This window comes from Pinus tabuliformis, chromosome J, assembly GCF_031772625.1.
Source record: "Pinus tabuliformis cultivar Carrire ecotype Pingquan chromosome J, CPIR1, whole genome shotgun sequence".
In the NCBI taxonomy this organism is placed as follows: domain Eukaryota; kingdom Viridiplantae; phylum Streptophyta; class Pinopsida; order Pinales; family Pinaceae; genus Pinus; species Pinus tabuliformis.
The window spans coordinates 1532598032-1532604445 of record NC_142295.1 but is presented as its reverse complement, the minus strand read 5'-3'; the positions used below and the strand labels follow the sequence as shown (position 1 = coordinate 1532604445).

At 32.2% G+C, this 6414-nt stretch overlaps 1 pseudogene; it reads left to right on the top strand.

The window, feature by feature from the left end:
* Positions 1-3797: 3797 nt before the first annotated feature.
* On the top strand, positions 3798-4403 carry LOC149233358 (calcium-binding protein KIC pseudogene; annotated as a pseudogene).
* Positions 4404-6414: the final 2011 nt, after the last annotated feature.

The following is a 6414-nucleotide window of genomic DNA, read 5'->3' as shown; positions in this document are numbered from 1 at the left end:
TTTATTTTTCAAAATAAATATGCCAAAGATTTGTTGAAAAGATTTGGGATGGAAAATTGCAAACATGTCCCTAAAACCGTTGTAACAAGTGTAGAGTTAAGCAAGGATGATGAAGGATCAGATGTCAATCCAAATCTATTCAAAAAATTGGTTGGCAGCCTCATGTATCTCACAGCTACAAGATCGGATATCATGCAAGGATTGAGTTTGATTTCTAGATTTATGGAGACTCCAAAAGACACACATTGGAGTGTAGGAAAAAGAATTCTAAGATACATAATAGGAACTAGAGATCGTGGCATAATGTATGCAAGCACAGAAAAGAAAGATTTGATTGGGTACACAGATAGTGATTTTGCAGGTAGTTTGGATGATAGGAAGAGCACTTATGGTTATGTGTTCCATCTTGGTTCAGGTGTGATTTCATGGGCATCTAAGAAGCAACCCATTGTGACACTTTCGTCAACAGAAGAAGAATATGTAGCAACATGTCAAGCAGTGTGGTAAAGGAGAGTATGGATTCAAGAAAAAATGTCAAGGATCAACATCAATATATTGTGACAACACCTCAACGATTGCACTATCCAAGAATAGTGTATTTCATTAGAATAGCAAGCATATTGATACTAGATATCACTTTATTAGAGAACTTGTTAGCAATGGAGAAGTTCACTTGAAGCCTTGTAAATCTAGTGATCAATTGGTTGATATATTTACCAAGTCATTAGCCCAAGATGTGCTTGAGTTTCATAGAAGAAACTTGGGTGTTGTAAGGCTAGTTGAGACATAGACCAGCAGGCATGTTTGAGTTGTTATGAGTCATGTTTTAGTTTAGCGGTTGTAATTAAGAGGGAGTGTTAAATAAGATAATTACTCTTGCATGAGGATTTGGCTAAACTTAGAGAGTCAGTTAACTGAGTGATTGAGTATTTGAGTGTTAGTCAAGTTGAGTTAAGCGATAGATGTGTGGTTTCATGTGGATTCATGTCAAGATATTTTAGGCACGTCGCTAGTTGGAAAAGGATAAATACCCTTCACTAAGTTCATTGTAAACATCATGTTTTGTGTGATCAATAGAAGAGCAACAACTCGTGTGTTTTATGTGTGAATTCATGCTTTGTCTCCTCTGCCTTTCCAACAGGATTACTAAATCTATGTTTGGGCCTCAATCATCTCCAATGAATGTCAGTCGTATGATATAGAGGGCGAAGAATATTAATGTCAATCTGTTAATAAGTGAATGTGTGCTCAAAGTCGAGGCTGTCCACACTTTTGATAACATATTCCAACCATACTGCATTGAAACCTTGTGCCACTTGTTCTCTTGTTTCATTACCTCAAGTCTCTAGATGTTAATGCAATTTAAACAAAGGTTCATTCCCTCCATGTTGTGTGGCTGGAAAATTAATGAGTGCTCCTAATCCTTACAAAATTGCATCGAAATTCAAGTTCTTAACCTTTTGATTAATGAGAGAGGTGTGGACAGGATCCACCATGAGGATTGGTTCGATTGGTTCAATTGTTCAACTGTGAGGGCCATTATTTTTTTTATATAAGGCATAATGATTGATTTCATTGATCATAGAATGAGTGAGTTGGAAAACCCCTAGGATCAAATTTTAGTTTCCCTTGTTTTAATGTAACTCCCTTATTGACCAAGAGTCTCCTATTGTGTTCAGTTGTTTATACACATAGTTTGTAAAATAATGCTATGCAGAGACTATGCTTTGCAATCCTTTATCTTTCCATATCTGGCATATTACAATCATTGAGTCTTTAAACAATGTTATTTGGTTTTTTTTTTTTACCTATACAATCTTCAGTCCCTACCAAAGCACAAGGTATTCAACTTAATTATTGATTGTCATTCTCAAACTCTATGCATATTAAGTCACTATTTGTTCACCGTGGCATAAGATACCCTTCACGCTCCTACCACCCCTATATATATATATATATATATATATCTAGAGAAAAAAATCGTAATCAAATTTATATTTTGTCTGTCAAGTATGCGCATTTTGGACGCCATCTATAAATGAGAAGTAATAGAATTTGTGTGTTGTATCCCCTATTTATTCAAAGATTTTCCAAATGCAGTGATCTTGTTGAGTGGTTGTTTTAAATAAGGTATCAAATGTTGTGTTTTATTTGCTGTAAATATGTGAACAAGAAATCTTAGATTATTTGAGTGTAATAATTATTTATATACTAATATAATCACATTAATAATGGATTTTATTTTTTATTTTTTAATACCCTTGAGAAATTTATGAAAAATGAAATTAATCATTATATTTCAACCACATTATTCATACTCAAATTATTTGTATTCAAATTGTTAAAAATGTAAAAATATTATTAATAGAGACACAATGATAAAACATTATGTAACTTATATCCTAAAATTAATAATATCTATAAATTAAAATGGTTGAAATAAAAAATTTTAATTCGAATTTAAGTATTAATAATTAAATATATACTTTATGATATAGTATTATGATTTAATAATTAATAATTTTTAGAAATTAAAATTATTATAATAGATAATTTTTTAACATTTTAATTATTTCTTAAAAAAATAATTTATATATATGGGAGAATTTCAATATTTTATGGCTTAAAAATTGCCAATATTCTTTCTTAAATGTAGCAATCATGCTAATGCTTAGCATCCCCTAAACCTTACACACATTACAATGAAGAATCTTTAATTCTTTTAAAAGTTTGAATAACATGTAAAACTATGAATTTACTATCATAAACTATTAATACCGAGTACCCAAAATAAAAGTGTATCTATTCCAAAATTTTAATTTAACTATCAATAACTATTAGGTGGATAGTAAGGATTTAACCTTTCAAAATATTCTAAAATATTTATACTAGTATATAGAAATCAAAGGTTGATATTTATCTCTAAAATAGTTATGCCTTTTTTCCCTTTTAATTAAGTTAATTAATTAAAAAGAATCATATGCACAAGTGTTATATTAATTTTTTCCCAAATCTTTTAAAAGTTTAAATGAACCATAAACCAAAATAAAGTAACAATCTCTACTAATAATAAACCATTGTAAAGTAACAAAACCTATTTATGAATTAAAAATCTCTATTTTAAAATAAAAATAGATTTTCATAATAAAAAAACCATATATATATATATATAATTTTGATATTAGGTTTTTTATAATAATAATAATTTAAAATAACACTATAATTTAATTATTTTTATAAATTTTAAATAACACTATAATTTAATTATTTTTATAAATTTTAAATGTTAATATAAATAAATGTCGACTATTCCATTTATAAAACTGTACTGAACTATACTAGTACTGCTAGTTATTATATTAACAGTAATACTTCTATAACAAAATTTACCTCGCTCTCCATAATGGTTGTTCGATGAACTTACACTGAAAAATCGGTTTTTCTATGAACTTACAGTGATGGTCGGGACTCTGTATCTGTCTGAGAACATGAAAAATATTTATTGTGTCGCGGAAGTTCCGTATCAGTCTTATCGCCCATGCCTTCCCCACAACTTGGATAGACGGTGCTCTTTTGTGCCACCGCCCTTTGCCAGGACGCGGGCCCTACCATATTTCTTGAGCTCATTTCATGAATGCCATTTATCGTGCCCACAAATCACATGGTTCTTTGTTGGCGGCAAATGACGGTGACACGTACTTTATCCATATCTCCATATGCTGCAGTTTCTCTGAAGCTTCCACAAGCACGAGTCACCCATTGCAGATTGTTCTGCTATAATTATAAAATACCCCTTCCATCTTTGGAATTCATTCTATGCTATGCTACGCCTCTCTTCCTACATTTCATTTTCTCTGTAATTGACACAATTTTTTTCCGGGGAACCAACGATGGCAAGAGTAAGAAAAGAAGAAGAAAGCAGTGTGGAGTTCGAGGATTATCTGCCGATGATGGCAGAGACAATCGGTGAAGAGGGGCTAATGGACGAGATGTGCAATGGCTTCCGTCTCCTGGCGGACGCAGAGAGAGACGTCATCACCCTCCAGAGTCTCAAGAAGAACGTTGCGCTTTTGGGCGTGGAATCCGTGAACGACGAGGAGCTCCGGGCAATGATCGAAGAAGGCGACTTGGACGGCGATGGAGCTGTGGACGTGAACGAATTCTGTGTTCTCATGATCAGATTGAGTCCCTCCTTCATGGCGGAGGCCGAAAAGTGGTTACAAAGGGCAGCGATGGATATGATCCATACCTTTGATTTTGATAGCTCCGTGCGAGCTTCAATTGGGGCTCGGGGAAGAGGAATGGCTTAGCTGACTCTATTGCCCATCCCTTCCTTCCGGATGCTTATGTAATTCATTTATGAAATACAAAATTAGGATGGGAATAAAAACATTTTGAATTCATTCTTATATAAAATTTTGCTGGGGTTTTTTTAATTCATTCTTATATAAAATTTTGCTGGTTTTTTTTTTTTAACGTGAATGTGAATGTGAATCTGTAACTGTTAGTTAATTTTGTTAATTTTGTTAGTTAATTTTTTTTACCATATGGTGAATCTGTAATTGTTAATCGAAGCTAATCGAATTGGTAATTGCGTGTAATTGTTAATCGAAGCTAATCGAATTGGTAATTGCGTGGAGAATCGGTAACTAACTGCTAACTAATTGCCTGCTTGGAGAATCCATAACTGTTTGCCTGCTTGGAGAATCCATAACTATTTGAACTGTTTGGACTAATTTAAGGGAGATCCAGGATTAGTAACTACTTGCATAAGGGAGATCCAGGATTAGTAACTACTTGGAGAATGCTTGGAGAATTGATAACTACTTGGAGAATCAGATATGGAGAATTGATAACTATAACTACTTGGAGAATCGATATCGATATCTGATTGGAGAATCGATATCTGATTAGTAACTACTCGGAGAATGCTTGGAGAATTGATAACTACTTGGAGAATCGATATCGATATCTGTTTAGACTAATCTATCTGTTTAGACTAATCTAAGAGAGGCCCAGAATCTACCGTTAATCTACATTGGTCTCTTAGAATCTACCGTTAATCTACATTGTTATAGATATCTGTTTGAACTAATCTAGGACTAATCTAAGAGAGGCCCAGAATCTACATTGTTATAGATATCTGTTTGAACTAATCTAAGAGAGGCCCAGAATCTACCGAGAATCTACCGTTAATCTACATTGTTATAGATATCTGTTTGAACTAATCTAAGATTATAGATAGAATCTACATTGTTATAGATATCTGTTTGAACTAATCTAAGAGAGGCCCAGAATCTACCGAGAATCTACCGTTAATCTACATTGTTATAGATATCTGTTTGAACTAATCTAAGATTATAGATATCTGTTTGAACTAAGACTAATCTAAGAGAGGCCCAGAATCTACCGTTAATTTACATTGTTTGGACTAATCTAGGACTAATCTACATTGTTTGGACTAATCTAAGAGAGGCCCAAAATCTACCGTTAATCTACATTGTTTCTTGGAATATTGTTTTTACTGACAAAACTGAATCTACCGTTAATCTACATTGTTTCTTGGAATATTGTTTTTACTGACAAAACTGAATAGCAAATCAGGACAGGCCCAGAATCTACCGTTAATCTATATTGTTGCTTGGAATATTGTTTTTGTTTTTACTGACAAAACTGAATAGCAAATCAGGGACCTTAGTTAAGGAGCCGTCGTATCATAAAACAGACAACACTTCGATTCAGTGAGGAAAACAGAATCAGCGAATGAGAAATTGGCGTTTTGCAATTTCTTGAATGCTTTTCTTGAATTTTGTTCACAATTGCAATTTGTGGCGAACAAACTTGCAAATCTAAATTTTATTAAAAGGGGAAGAAAAACTCAGTTCACTATTGCAATTTGTGGTAAACAAACTTGTAAAGGAAAAAAACTCAGGATTTCAAAGAAAAAATATAAAAAGCGTGTCGGTAAACAAACTTGTAAATCTAAATTTCATTAAAAAGGATAAAAACTCAGGATTTCAAAGAAAAAAATATAAAAAGCGTGTCTGCTGCATACTTGTTGCGTTTTTACTTTTAACTTCAATTCGAAAAAAAAATCCCTTGTGTGATTATTAAGTTGACAATAGTCAAACATGTTTGTGGGTATTATTTAGACAATAGTCAAACATGTTTGTGAGTATTATGAAATAATACCAAACAAAGAACAAATAGAATTTTGGGTATTATTTAGACAATAGTCAAACATGTTTGTGAGTATTATGAAATAATACCAAACAAAGAACAAATAGAATTTTGGAAAATTATAAGTTGATTGGGAGGTTGGTAGAAAAAGTTTGTTTTATTAATGATTAATGAATGTTGAGATAGAATAGGTGAAATTTAATTAATTAGTTAGTCACATGTTATTATTGTCAA